We start from the raw sequence: 16,730 nt of genomic DNA on the forward strand, positions 1-16,730 counted from the left end.
CTTTCCTTCATTTCCCCACATCACGGGGCTGTGGGCGGGGAAGTGCAGAAATACTGCGGTGTGAAAGATGTGCTACAGAGCAGCCCCTTCTAGCCTGCCTGCTGTCCACGTACACCACATGCTCGCGCTGCTTCCCTCCCACCACCACTTTCCCTTTCACCATTCACTCCCGCCACACCACTTTCCCTTTCACCCCTCACTCCCACCACACCACTCGGGCCTTCCCCAGACAACACAGAAGGACCATACTTTATTTTCCTTCTCGCCGCACCCTGCCTGCATATACGTACCAAAAATCATGTGCGAAATTTGAAAAATGTGCAAATGACGGACCTTGCAATTGCAAAATGTATGGATACATCATCGGGTGTCACCGTGACAAAACATGGGAACGTATCCATAAGTTGTTGGGATGCCTTGGGTTAATAACTGGGAAACTCTTTGCCTTACTAATATAACAATTTTTTGTACTATCACTTGTTGCCCCTCATCGCTTGTTCTGTCCTCTGTCATCACCTGCTGATTTTGAGGTGCTTGAGTGGATGTTTCTACACTGATGGTTATGCTGTTGTTCTTACTTTTGCGTGTCCTGATGCATCTATCCAAACCTGATGATAATGATTTCTGAGAGATAGTCCTACAGACCCAGGCTTCGCACCTTTCACTTACAGCCAGACGAAGCACATCATTGGGAACCTTAAGCACACATCTGCCTGTGGACCAGACAACATAAGCAACATACACCTTAAACACTTTGGAGCATAACGCATACAAGCACTCACCAACATATCAAACTGCAGCCACTCACACAACATAGCACCCAACATCTGGAAGCATGGCACTATGATCACTATCCCCAAACCAACATATCAAACTACAGCCACTCACACAACATAATACCCAACATCTGGTAACATGGCACTATCATCACGATCCCCAAACTCAACAAAGACCCCACGTTACCTTCCTCACACCGCCCCATCACACTCCTCTGTGCCCCCTCCAAAGTCACTGAACGACTAATATTACAACTAGTTACACCTCACCCCCCCCCCTAGCCTCATCTCAACATGGTCTTAGGCCAGAACACTCCACAAAAACTTTTCTTACAGACCTTACATAGTTTTTGATGGCATGAATTTCAGCTAGGCCACCACACAAAACAGTCCTAGTCACACTAGACATTAGCAAAGCATTTGATACCATTCTCCACCACAACCTTTCAAACAAAATATTCAATAGAAACATGCACAATAACACAAAAAAATGGCTGGCAACCTATTTTACAGGCAGATGTGCACAAATAACATTTTCCGGTCAGTCTTCGAACGTCACAAACTTCACAAATGGCATCCCCCAAGGATCTATTTTGTCCCATACTCTCTTTAACCTATACACGCACGGCATACCCTCACTCCACACATCATAAATACACATAGCTTCCCATGCAGATGACATAACACATATTGTACACACCAAAATGCAAACACAGCCACACACATCCTTCAACCTTTCCTTAACAGAAAATACGAATGATTCACCACAAACAGGCTCAAAATAGCTTCAGCCTAATCTAGTGACCCTTCTCACAAAGTGAACAGCAGAACATAGTCACATTCTACACCTTACCATATACAACACTCCCCTCCCCCCCCCCCACAAAATCCTTGGTGTAACATACATCAATGTCACTTAAACAACACATCACAAACATTAAGTTAACACCACGACTGAATGCCTTGAGGTCACTTGCCCACACAACATTTGGAACCAACAAAGAGACCACCACCACAGTATACAAACAATATATATATTCAGTGCTGAATTATGCAAGACCTGCTTGGGCTTCTAAGCTCACTAAAACACACAACAACAATCTACAGACCATACAGAACAAGGCCCTAAAAATAATCACAGGCTGCACAGCTACTACACCCACAGACCACCTACATAAAGAAACCAAAGTCCTCAAAGTCAAGGATCATCTAGACATGAGAGGCACCCAAATTCTCGCCGCAGCCTCCACAAACCCACACCATCCACTACACTACATGGCAGCACATCCACACACACCAAGGAACAACAAAACAACACCCAGCACACGATATCATACACAAATACTGTCATCTCTCCCCCTTTGCCTGCCTCAGACCAGCTTCCAAATGCATATCCATACTCAAATCACTCGCTGCTCCATTCAGCCACTCAGAGACAACAACAGCTGCATGTACGTCCTCCTGATATCCACTCTTCTGAATCCTATCTCGCTCGTGAGGACAAGGTCCACCTAGCCAGGCTGAGATGTGGGCATCATCCAGCCCTCAGAAGTTATCAAAAGAGGCTGGATGACTCTGTTGCTGATGCCTGTTCAGGATGCAACACAGCATCCCATACTATTAAGCACATTAAGGAAGACTGCATTGCACACAGTCACCTGCGCCAACAACACAACATACACTCTTTGAGAACTCTGTGTGAAAGCCCTGTCTCAGCCATGGCCTTCCTTAGGGACTCAGGACTGTTAGGTTAGACTGCCCAGGGAACAACTACTACTACTGCTACACTAGTCTGTCTCAGGAAAGACGAGGGTAGAATATCGTCTATTTTACTCCAAAGTCACTGTCAAAGGCCGAACGCAACTGACTTAACGACCTGTGGGAATACAGGCTGGCCAGGGACAAGGCCTGAGGGCAAGAGGCACACACACACACACACACACACACACACACACACACACACACACACAGCCAATGAATGAATGGGTATAAGTGACCCGCTATGCTCACAGGTCAATATGAACTGTGGTTCCTGTTTTTGGATGCAACTTTTTTTTTTTTTTTTTGAGTTACAAAGCGCTAAAAATAAACGAAAAATATTGGACCAGTTATTCGTTGTATATTTAGATTTAATAGCATATTATTCCTTTTATTTTACTTTTTTTTTTCTTTTAGCTTGATTCGCATGTCATCAAGAATTTGTAAGTTGGCATCTCAGGTCACAGCACCTCCTGACTGACTACTGGGAGATGACAAGACAGAGTTGTCTGCAGTTTTCCCGTTGCTTCAACCAGAGCTGGATATCCATATTCGCATTTCATCAACGGACTTACCCTCTCTCTCTCTCTCTCTCTCTATCTCTCTAAACCCCTGCTTCCCTCCTTTCTTCTCTCCCTCCTCTCTCCCCCATCTAGCATCTCTCTCTCTCTCTCTCTCTCTTTCTCTCTCTCTAAACCTCTGCTTCCGACCTTTCTTGTCTCCCTCCTTCCTCCCCCATCTACCCTCTCTCTCTCTCTCTCTCTCTCTCTCTCTCTCTCTCTCTCTCTCTCTCTCTCTCTCTCTCTCTCTCGTGTGTGTGTGTGTGTGTGTGTGTGTGTGTGTGTGTGTGTGTGTGTGCATGTGTGTGCAATCATTATCATGACTAATGGTATGCTTTGTATTGGAAAGTAAAGATGAGGAGAAATATTGTGGAATCTATGGCGAAAATTGTGGCAGAAGGGTGTAGACATGTATGGAGGTGAACGTTAATTGGCCCACAGGGAATTAATGACAGTTCCACATGCTGACGTCTCGAGGGGACTTCTTGTAGTTGTTCTCTATAAATATATTCCAATGTTTTATTTATTTTATAATACTTGTATCACAGTTAAGTTATACTTTGCATTGACATTATTATTCACTACTACAGAACCTTGAGAGAGAGAGAGTGACAGAGAGAGAGAGAGAGAGGGGGGGGGCTGGTCATTCCCAGGGAACAAGTGGTCACTCCTCACCTCTCTCTCTCTCTCTCTAGCATGCAGACCCAAACTTAAAACGAGTTGCCCAGCATAGGCCAACCGGCCTACTGCAGGTGTTCTCTTTAAATATGTTCCAGTGTTTTATTTTTTTTATTATATAATACTTATTTCACAGTAAACGCGAACTTTGCACTGACACTATTCACTCCAACAGAACCTTGAGAGAGAGAGAGAGAGAGAGAGAGAGAGAGAGCAGCTGCGTTTATGAAGAATGAAGATGAGCTTTGCAGGTGTGCGTGTGTGTGTGTGTGTGTGTGTGTGTGTGTGTGTGTGTGTGTGTGTGTTTTCATAGCGATAGTTGAGTAGCCTAGGGAAGAGGAGGGATGGGATTAACGGGATGGGGGGAGGGGGAGGGGGGAAAGGAGTCGTGAACGAAGAGTGACGAACAACCTGAGGGAAAAGAGAAAATAGGACATTTGCCTCAACTCACCATTCCAGGTTTCTCTGTCCATGACTGTACTTATTATACATGTCATCAAAATATAGATACCTTTATAAGTAATATAGCTTGGTGCATTCATGTTATGTGTTGGTGTGGTGTTGTGTTGTGTTGTGTTGTGATGTCGCACGTTGTGTTGTGTTGTGTTGTGGTGTCGCACGTTGTGTTGTGATGTGATGTCGCACGTTGTGTTGTGTTGTGTTGTGGTGTCGCACGTTGTGTTGTGTTGTGTTGTGGTGTCGCACATTGTGTTGTGTTGTGCTGTGGTGTCGCACATTGTGTTGTGTTGTGTTGTGTTTTTGTGTCGCACGTTGTGTTGTGTTGTGTTATGTTGTGTTGTGTTGTGTTGTGTTATGTTGTGTTGTGGTGTCGCACATTGTGTTGTGTTGTGCTGTGGTGTCGCACATTGTGTTGTGTTGTGTTGTGTTTTTGTGTCGCACGTTGTGTTGTGTTGTGTTATGTTGTGTTGTGTTGTGTTGTGTTATGTTGTGGTGTGGTGTCGCACGTTGTGTTGTGTTGTATTGTGATGTCGCACGTTGTGTTGTGTTGTGTTGTGTTGTGGTGTCGCACGTTGTGTTGTGTTGTGTTGTGTTGTGGTGTCGCACGTTGTGTTGTGTTCAGTTGTGGTGTCGCACATTGTGTGTGGTGTCGCACATTGCATTGTGTTGTGTTGTTGTGTCGCACATTGTGTTGTGTTTTGTTGTGGTGTCGCACGTTGTGTTGTGTTGTGGTGTCGCACGTTGTGTTGTGTTGTGATGTGGTGAGATGTGTTTTCTTTATCATTTACAATTTATTCTCTTATGTTGCAAGACTCATTAATGACCGAAAACCTGGAGCGTGAGGATTGTCGGTAGCCACTCAACAGGCGGGGAAAGCTTGTGGTGTTTCGTGTGCACGGCGCCATCGGAGGATCCACTCTTCATTAAATGAGACCGCTCTTGAGAAACATCGGAAGTGACAAGAATATCTGTGAGCTCTATACAAAGATTCAAAAGGGAAGCAAGAGAAGGCAGCGTTTCCTCGCCCCCGTTGAAGAGACCCAGGATATCTCCAGTGGTGGACAGCATGGACGCGTTTGATATTGCATGTCTTCGCAGAATTGTCGCATCATTTTATGAGAGAGGTGAAGTTCCGAATTTGGATCAAATTTTAGCGAAGGTAAAGGAGGAGATTAATTTTAAGGGATCAAGAGCAAGCCTTCACAGACTCCTGAGAAAGAATGGATATACTTTCAAGAAATCAGATAAAGGACGAAAAATTCTGATGGAACGACGTGATATTGCTGAGGGAGAACAACATTCAACACAACCCACAACACTCCAAGCTAGAGCTGCTAGATCTGGTGGAAAGAAACAAAGACAGGCAAGAGTATGAAATAGACACTATTGCAAAAGACCAAGGACGTAAGGTTTTACGACTTCCGCCCTACCACTGCGAATTAAATCCCATAGAACTTATATGGGCTCAAGTGAAAGATGAAGTAAGGAAAAAGAATTCCAGTAATAATCAGACAATGCGTGTGGTGGAGGAAATCACAAGAAATGCAGTGAGGAAAGTGACACCAGAAAACTGGCAAAAATGTATGTAGCATACGAGAAAGCTAGAACAGGAATATATCAGAAATGACATTGTGCGCAATCACATGGTCGAAGAATTCGTCATTAACGTGGCGAATGATTCCACCAGTGAAGAAGAAGGTTTAGATGAGGGAGACATGAATATCGAGTGATAGAGAGAGGGAGAGAGAGAGAGAGAGAGAGAGAGAGAGAGAGAGAAAGAGAGAGATTGTATTTTCAACGTAAATTTTAGAATATAATGAATATTTATAAAGGAAATGCTACTGTTGATCCTTCGATCAGTAAAACTATTGTAAATCAGTTTATGTTTTTTCATAAAGAATAGTAATAAAACAATAAAATAAAATAAAATAATTTTTCTTCATCTTTCATGGCTATTTCATTGGCTTCCTTACCCTAACCCTCCCCACATTCCGACCCGGGCCACTCCCATCCTCCATCCCTCCTCATATGGACCGATATCTGGACACTGACAGATAAATAGAGGCTACACATTGATTTATTATTTAAGCATCATGTGTGTGTGTGTGTGTGTGTGTGTGTGTGTGTGTGTGTGTGTGTAGAGGAAAAAAAAAAGGAAGAGGGAAGGAGGAAGGTCCAGAATCCCGAGGGGACCTCTAAATCCTTCACACGGTCATTTGTGTTCCAATTTTGGCAAAGGCTTTGTAAACTTCTCTCCCTCATGTTTCCTGAGAAAGACTATACTACTCATCCACCAAGCCTTGCAGCTACCCTTCGTCTTCACTGAACAACAAAGTATCATCTGCCAATAACAGTACAGGGAGTTTCCAAACACTACCCTCTCTCATTAGGGCCGCTCCAATATCGACTACTCTACCTTGTATCTCTTTATAACCCCATCCATATACAGATTGAACAGCCATGGAGACAGGACACATCCTTGTTTCAACCTTCAAATGGAAAAATTCACTCCGTTCACCATCCACATGGCCTGCAGCCTTAGGATCCTCACACATACTCTTCACAGTATTCAACAACTTCCCACTTACTCCATATATTCTTGATACTTTCCACGGTCCTTGTCTATCCACCCTCTCATATTCTATCAATCTATAGCCCAAAGCCCTAATCCCACAAAGGGTGGCTGCAGACAAAACGCCTCCAAGTTGCTCTGTCACACACCATTTGACAGCCCTCCCCCCAACTCACTCTCCCCTCCTTCATATACCTCTTGACTCCATCCCTCCACCTCATCCTCAATTTTTCCCTCTCTCTCCCTCCCTCCACTTCACCTACATACACCCTCTTATTCAGCCTTTCATTCTCCATTCTCTCCACATGTCCAAACCACCTCAGTGCATTTCTATTTTTCTCAACCACAACCACATCCACCCCACAACTTTCCTTCACTTCTTCATTCGTCAACCTGTCCATCCATGTCACTCCACATGCTCCTTTCAAGTAACTCATTTCCACTGCTCTCACTCTTGACCTGTTCCCCTTTAGCAAGGTCCATGCCTTGCTTCGATACATCAGGGTAGGGATCACAATACTATCATGCAGTGACTTCCTAACTTCCATATTCACCTCCATATTTCTCATCAGTGCTTTCAGTGAACCAACAACCTTCCTTCCCTGCTGTACCCTTTCAAGCACTTCATCCTCCAAAGTTCCATCTATACTCATCACACTACCCAAGTACTTGAATGCACTCACATTCTCCATATCCTATCATATGCTTTTTCCAAATTCATGAAGGCCACATACAACTTCTTTCAATTGTCTAGAAACTTTTCTACTAAAGATCTAAGAATGAATATTCTAATCAACACTTACTCTTCTCTTCCTAAAACCTCCCTGTTCTTCTCCAACTAATTCCTCTGTTATTTTCCTAACTCTGTCAGTAAGTTTGTACCACATACTTTTCCTATTACACTAAGAAGACATATGCCCCAATGATTACGACACATTTCTTTTTCCTCTTTTCCTTTGTACAGGGGAATAATCATATCTGACTTCCAATCCTCCGGCTCTCTACCTTCCTCCCAGGCCAATCTGCCCATCTTCCACATCCATTCTACTGGTATCTCTCCCCCATGCTTCAGCATTTCACCACGTACTCCATCATTTCTTGATGTTTTCCCCATTTTGACTTTCTTCATTGCTTCCATAACTTCCATCCTACTGATTTCTTCCTCTCTTCTCACAACACTCCTTCTCCCATCCATTTTTCATCCACTTATGTATATATATATATATATATATATATATATATATATATATATATATATATATTTATATATATATATATATATATATATATATATATATATATATACAGTATATGTATTGAGAGAGAGAGAGAGAGAGAGAGAGAGAGAGAGAGACAGACAGACAGACAGACAGACAGACAGACAGAGTTATAGGAGTTGACTGTAGCACCAGTCGAGCAAGGCAGTACTCCCAAGGTGGATGGAAAGCTGATGACAGGGAGAGCAGGAGCTCCCCTTTCATCAGCCCTCGTGACTAGTGCCTGACCATCCCCGTTTGCTGAACTTTTTCAGTGTATCAGTGACACATAGAGTATGCCAGCATGCTCTCTAATAAAAGTTTCTCTATCAGTCAACACCAAACTACATGCACAGTACACACTACGCTTCCATTGCAAAATTAAAAAACAAAACAAAAAAAAAGGAACGTGGTGCACCCTCATCATGACACGGAGTCTCCAGGGGGGGGAACATGAATGCCCTCACCATCCGCCTCTCTCCCGGTGACAACCTCTTTGAGCTGCCTGGATCCACTGTCTGACTCACTTTTTCCTCATTTCTGCAACATTCGTGGCCTTTCCTCTAACTTTCTCTCTGTTGAACACCACTTCTTCTCCTCTAAACCTCATCTTCTCTTTCTTACCGAAACTCAGCTGTCTGAGGCAACTGACAACAAACCCTTTTCAGTATCCTCCTACTTTCTCTATACTCATTTCAAAGCCAAAGTTGGCTGTTGTGTACGAAACAACCTATCTTGCTTTCGTGTTCCTGAAGTTAAAGTTGATTCTTCTGAATTCTGTACTCTCTGGCATCGGCTCTCCTGTCATTGTCTGACTAAATATATCTGTGCTGTTTACATATCTCCTAATTCTACTGATTATCAAAAATTCTTTGAGTATCTTACTTCTACAATGGAACACATTCTATCCATTTCTCCTTTCCCTGAAATCTTCATTCTAGGAGATTTCAACGTTCACCACCACCTTTGGCTCTCCTCTCCTTTCACTGATCCACCTGGTGAACAAGCCTACATCTTTTCTATCCTTAATGACCTAGAGCAGCTTGTACAGCAACCTACCCATATCCCTGACCGCCTTGGAGAGAGCTCCAACACACTTGACCTCTTCCTTACAACTAATCCTTCTGCTTACACTGTTAATCTTTTCTCTCTGTTGGTCTCCTCCGATCATAATCTTATTACCTTAACCTGTCCTATTGCTCCGGTACAGCCTGTGGACCCTCCAAAGAAACGTCGTCTGTGGCACTTTGGAGCTGTGGATTGGGATGCCCTCAGGCAGTACTGCTTTGATTTTCCCTGGAATGGTTATTGTTTTCATGGCCGGGAGCCATCTGAGTGTGCCATATTATGGAGGTTATTCTCTCGGGCATGGAAGCATACATTCCTTTCTCATATCTTTTGACTAATGCAAGAAAGCCTTGGTTTAATCATACTTGTTCTAATGCTGTCCGCAAAAAGGAGAGGGCCTATAAAAGGTACCGGTGCCAACCCACCCCTGAATCACATCTTTTTTTGTGTTTCTGCCTGGAATCATGGTAAGCCAGGACTAAGGGCTCTCAACCCTCCAACTCGAATTCTTCCCGCTCCTTCTGGCACCTTGCCAAGAACCTCTAACAACTTTACCTCATCATTCCTCCCTTCTGTTTTCTACTCTGATGGCTCTGTAGCTATTTCTTCTACTGATAAAGCAGATCTCTTTGCTCAGACTTTCTCCACCAATTTCACCTTAGATGATTCCAGTGCTGTTCCTTCATCACTTCCCCCCTCTGACTTCCTCATGGCTGACATTAAAATTTCTTCAGCTGATGTATTTTCTGCCATCACTGACTTCAATTCTAACAAGGCATATGGGCCTGATGGAGTCCCTCATGTTGTCCTCAAAAATTGTGCTTCTGTGCTTACATTCTGCCTAGGTACACTCTTTCGCCTTTGTCTTTCAACCTGCACCTTTCCTTCTTGCTGGAAGTTTGGTCTCATTCAGCCAGTCCCAAAGAAGGGTGACCATTCCCAACTCTCTAACTATCGTCCAGTTGCTTTAACAATCCTGTGTCGCAAAAGTTTTCGAGTCTATTCTTAACAGAAAAATTTTTAAGCATCTTTCCCGTCACAAACTTCTTTCTGATTCTTAGTATGAGTTCCGTCGGAGACACTCCACTGGCGATCTTTTCACCTACCTTTCAGACCCCTGGTCATCCTCTTTTCGGGACTTTGGCGAAGCTTTTGCCATTGCACTTGACATCTCCAAGGCTTTTGATCGAGTCTGGAATAAATCTTTAATTTCCAAACTGCCCTCTTACGTCTATCCTTCTATCTCTGCCTTCATATACTGTATAGCTTCCTTTCCGGTCATTCTATAGCTGCTGTTGTAGACGGCCATCGTTCTTCTCCTAGATCTATCAACAGTGGTGTTCCTCAGGGCTCCGTCCTATCACCAACACTCTTCCTTTTATTCATCGATGATGTTCTTAGCTGTACATCTAATCCTATCCACTCGTATGCTGATGATTCGACCCTTCACCTTTCCATTCGATTCCCGCAACGTCCATCTCAGCAGTTACATCAACAAACAAGGGATGAGGCTATGGCACACCTAATGTCTGACTTGGCTCGTATCTCTGACTGGAGTATAATAATCTTGTTGTTTTTAAAGCATCAAAGACTCAGTTTTTACACCTATCAACCCATCAAAATCTTCCACAGGAGTACCCACTAATGTTTAATAATATCCAGCTCAATCCTGCATCATCCTTAAACATGCTTGGGGTTTCATTCACACAGGACTTATATTGGAAAGATCATAGTACATCTCTTGTAAAATCTGCGTCCAATTGGTTAGGTGTGCTAAGCCGACTCCGTGCCTTCTTTACCCCTGCACAGTTGTTCACTTTATACACGGGTTTTATTCGCCCCTATTTAGAGTATAACTCTCATGTGTGGGGAGGCTCCCCATATACAGCTCTTCTCAATAGGGTGGAGTCAAAGGCTATTAGTCTCATCAACTTGCCTCCTCTTACTGGTTCCCTTCAACGTCTGTCTCTTCTCCACACTGTTGCCCCTTTACCTCTTTTCTATCGGTACTTCAGTGGTCACTCCTCCTCTGAACCGTCTGCTTGCATACCTCCTCCTCTACGACGGGTGCTGCCTAGCAACAAACTTTCATCCCTTTCTGTCCAACTCTCTAATGTAAGAGTTAAAGGTTACTCCCAGTCCTTCATTTATGCATCAGGTCAACTCTGGAACTGTCTCCCTCTGTCTGTATTTCCTACTTCCTATGATCTTCAGTCTTTCAAACGCAGTGTGTCCAGGCATGTTGAAATGAATGGATCTTGATTTTGGATCTCTTGTGATTGTTTTTTTTCTTCTTGGAAGGAACGTTTTGCAGCCTTTGGTTCCTTCTTCCTCGCATAAAAAGATACGAAGATTTGTGACTGCTGGCAGCAGATTTTCATTAATACATGTTGAGTTTATCACAACAACATTTTTGCAGCTGTGAAGCTTCTAATATTTTAAGTTTTCCTCACTAGTACTCTTCCTTCGTGGGGGTGAGAGAAAACTAACTCTCCAAAGTTGTTTATTTTTTTTCTGACGTTTCGTCTACAGACAGACATTATCAGGAATGGAAAGACCACAACCACATCTGGGAATGAAATATGTTTACGGCACATAGATACGTGTGGAGCAAATGAACGCATAGTTTAATGGTACTGCACATCAAAAATAATTTAAGTATAACTAACAATTTTCAATATTCCTTACACAATGGAGTGTGCATAAGGAAAGGCTCATGCTCTATATACTACCTGTTGAGCTGGTTAGAATACTGAATGATTTTTTTTCCCTCAAGACACTTATCAAAACTTTCCAAATATGCTTTTTACCTACATTACAGGATATTATATGTACAGAAGGAATAATATAAAATACATACCAGTCACACTAGGATATTGTCTAAAACCAATATAGTGTATGAATATCAACATTTTACTGAGGGGTGCGCACCTCGTAATAATACCTACAGTACATTGGTCACACGGCTTGCTCCCTAGGTTTTGGGCTATCTCTATATGTACAGGATGGAGCCATCAAATAACATCACCTAGGACATCACGGAACTGATGTTGACAGAGACAGTATAGCCCAGAACACCAAAACTGTTGCACATTGCAATGACCAGAGAAAACTGAAACTGTTAGAAGCAATTTACATATGAGAAAAAGCACTGATGAATAATATACAAACTAGCATGACTACGAACATAACCTTGTTTGATGCAAGATCTAAAGAGTAACTTGATGGCGCTACACGCAGCTGTACAAGGAACAATGACTCTCTCACCTCAGGTCAGATAATCGGCCCAACCCTTCCCGTGTACCCTCCCCATACCTCCCAGTCTACCTCATCCCTCACATGCTTGAGAGGATCAGGCCGCATTCGGTCTAGCCACACCCAAGGTCTCATAATCCTCCCAACATTCCCACGTCTACCCCACCCAGCACATACTTGAGAAGATCAGCCCACATCCGGTCTAGTCACGCCCACGATCCCCAACCTGTGCGTCAGGTATTAATACAGATGTAGGAACAACACATGTTTAGTTTTAGCTGAGCAGTATCAGCATGTTGTACACATGGTGTCATCTGTACTATCTTGATGTGTCTTTCCTGTATAAGATATTTAAATGCATGGTATTTTAGTATTTATAAGTACTTTATTAGCCCAAAATATCGGATAGTTATATTACAGAGATTAGTGTATGTATAATTTATATTATTCCTTCTGTACATATACTTTCCTGTAAATTAGGTAAAAAATTATATTCAAAAAGTTTTTGTACGTGTTTTTTGAGAAATAAAAAAAAATCATTCACTATTCTCGCTACTTAAGCAGGTTTTATATATAGCATGTGCCTTTCCTTTTGTATACTCCCATGTATAAAGAATATAGAAAAGTGTTATTTAGTTATATTTAAATTATTTTTTATGTACAATACTTTTAAGCATTCATTTGCTCAACACGTATCTTTGTAAACATATTTCATTCCCAGTTGTGGTTGTGGTCTTTCCATTCCTGATGATGTCTCTCTGTAGAAGAAACGTCGGATAGAAATGAACAACGTTGTTGAGTTAGCTTTCACTCACTCCCACGAAGGAAAATTATTCGCGACGAAAACTGAAAATATTAGAAGATTAACAGCTACAGAAGTGATGTCGTCTTTAACTCAGCACACACACACACACACACACACACACACACAGATAATGAATATATATATATATATATATATATATATATATATATATATATATATATATATATATATATATATATTTATATATATATATATATATATATATATATATATATATATATATATATATATATATATATATATATCTATTGCCAGACGCCTCAATCCCGTTTGGGGTGGCCACAAACAAATCGCCTCCAAGTCGCCCTGTCCCCCGCCATTTCACTGCCCTGCTCCGAACTCACACCCCTCTCTCATATACCTCTCCACCCCATCCCTCCATCTCATCCTCGGCCTCCCCCTCCCTCTTCCCCCTCCACCTCACTCACATACACTCTCTTCGTCAGTCTTTCACCCTCCATCCTCTCCACATGGCCAAACCACCTCAGTGTGTTCCTCATAACATTTCCTATCACATCCACATCCACACCACAACGTTCCTTTATATCCTCATTCGTCAGCCTGTCTCTCCACGTGACTCCACAGGCTCCTCTTAAATAACTCATTTCCACTGCTCTCACTCTTGACTTGTGTCCTTCCAACAATGTCCAAGCTTCACTACCGTACGTTAGAGTTGGTATCACAATACTGTCATGTAGTAACTTTTTCACTTCCATGCTCACTTCCCTGTTTTCTTATCACTGCTTTCAAGGAACCAGCAACCTTTCTTCCCTGCTGTACCCTTTTCAAGCACTTCACCCTCCAAACCTCCATCCTTACTCATCACACTACCCAAATACTTAAACGTACTCACATTTTCCAATTCCTCACCATCCAACCTCACTGTACATTCACTAACTTCACCTCTCTCAAAGACCATCACTTTACTCTTCCCTACATTCACCTTTAGGTTCCGTTTCTTACACACTCTCTCAAACTCATCCACCAAGCCTTGCAGCTCCCTTCGTCTTCACTCAACAACACAGTATCATCTGCAAACAACAGTACGGGGAGTTTCCAAACACTATCCTCTCTCACCAGGGCCACTCCAACATCCACTACCCTACCTTGTACCTCTTTTATTACCCCATCCATGTACAGATTGAACAACCATGGAGACATGACACATCCCTGTTTCAAACCAACTTTCAAAGAGAAAAATTCACTTAGTTCACCATCCACACGCACTGCAGCCTTCGCACCATCGTACATACTCTTCACAGCATTCAACAACTTCCCATCTACTCCATATATTCTTAACACTTTCCACAATCCTTGTCTATCCACCCTGTCATATGCTTTCTCCAAATCCATGAAAGCCGCATACAACTTCTTTCCCTTCTCTAGAAACTTTTCCTCTAAAGATCTAACAATGAATATCTGATCTACACAACCTCTTCCCTTCCTAAAGCCTCCCTGTTCTTCTCCAACTAATTTCTCTGTTCTTTCTCTAACTCTGTCTATAAGTATCCTACCATACACTTTTTCCTATTATACTAAGAAGACAAATGCCCCTATGATTACCACACACTTCTTTTTCCCCTTTTCCTTTGTACAAGGGAATAATTATACCTGACTTCCAATCCTCCGGGACTCTACCTTCCTCCCAGGCCAATCTGCACATCTTCCACATCCATTCTACTACTATCTCTCCCCCATGCTTCAGCATTTCACCACACACTCCATCAATTCCTGGGGCTTTCCCCGATTTAACTTTCTTCATTGCTTCCACAACTTCTATCCTACTGATTTCTTCCTGTCTTCTCACCTCCCTCCTTCTCCCAGCCATTCCCCAGCCACTTATACTCGCATTACTTCCATCCTCTACATTCAACAATTCCTTAAAGTGTTCTCTCCATCTGCTCACTTTTCTCCCTTCTCCACTAGTAATCTACCATTTTTATCTTTCACTCCCCTGCTAACTTCACTTCCACCCTGTCTTACTCTTTTCACTTCTCTCCAGAACATTTTCTTACAGTCCCTCCATTTTACACTCAAATTCCTTCCAAATTCCTCATCCACTCTCTTCTTACTCTCTCTCTTACAAATCTTTTCACCTCTCTCTTCCTTTCCACATATAACTCTCTCTTCCGCCTCTCAACTTCTTCCACGCCCCTATTTCTCATCCATTCATTGTATGCTTTCTTCTTTTGTGCCACAGCCTGTTTCACCTCTTCAGTCCACCATGCTGTTCCTTGCACCCCCTCCGTCTTCTCTTCCTTCCACACACCACATCACATGCTGCACATATTTCTTCTGTAAATATCTTACACATACCTTCCACGTCTCCCATCTGCTCCAATTCATATTTGCCCAATCGTTCCTCCACTTCTCTCTTATACTCTGCCTTTTACTCATCCTCTTGTAACCTTTCCACTCTCCTTGCAACTACTCCTTCCTCTCGTCTTTCCCTTCTTCTATTCCTCCATCTTACTTGCATCCTAATTCTGGCCACCACCAAGTAGTGGTCAGAAAGTCCACTCCCCCAACCTCTATACACTCTTGCATCCTTTACACATCTTCGCATCCTTTCATCCACACACACATAATCAATCATTGCCTTCCTTTCATTCAGTTCACCACCCACACCCTTCTCATCACTCGCCATGTATACCTGTGGATCATTTTATGCCTGAAGAGGGTATTGGCTATCACCAACCCCCTCCCAGCACAAATGTCCACTAACGCACTCCCATTCTCATCTATCTCAGCAGGCACACCCCACTCACCAACTATTCCATCCACCTTCACATTACCAACTTTACCATTCATATCACCAATCAAAAACACTCTCTCATTCCTTCCAAACTTTTCCATGCACACTTCCACATTTGTCCAGAACTCTTCTCTCACTCTTCTAGCACGATCTTGCGTTGGCGCATACACACACACAATCGCCCACATTTGTATTCCAACTTTCAACTTTACCCACACAATCCTTGACCCAACTGATCCATACTGTCTTATGCTCTTCTTCCATCTTTTACTCACAACTATACACGTAGGTTAACTTTGGTCTAGTCGGGAAGAGGATCATCGACAATAATGATGATCCGTCACTGGAACTGGCCCGTGAAGTAATAGGTTCTTGGAGTAATTAGGCCCAAATGCAACCGCAAGTCTATAAAAGACTACAGATACAGTAGATCTCGATGACAAATGAGTCTTATCGAAACACTCCACATCCCTGTGGGAAGCTAAGTCTCCTAATTACATTTCGGTTCACTTCCTTCTAAAATGCTCCAAGCTCGCGTAGGCGGCGGAGCATCGGAGTGACGTCGACTGGCTCTGCCACAAAACACTAGCTCAGTTGACTCGTGCCCATGATGGGGGTGGCTGATTGCGCCACTATTCAGACCATGACACATTTTTTTTTTTAGGTTTGGTGAAGTGAGGGAAGGGACTGAAATGTGTGAGGGAAGGTGTGGGGGTGTGATGGAAGGTGTATGGGTGTGGGGAAAGCACTTCTTCCCCTGCTTCGTT

The sequence above is a fragment of the Coenobita brevimanus genome, chromosome 33, assembly GCF_032717465.1.
Source record: "Coenobita brevimanus isolate Jiangsu-jjx chromosome 33, ASM3271746v2, whole genome shotgun sequence".
Taxonomy (NCBI): domain Eukaryota; kingdom Metazoa; phylum Arthropoda; class Malacostraca; order Decapoda; family Coenobitidae; genus Coenobita; species Coenobita brevimanus.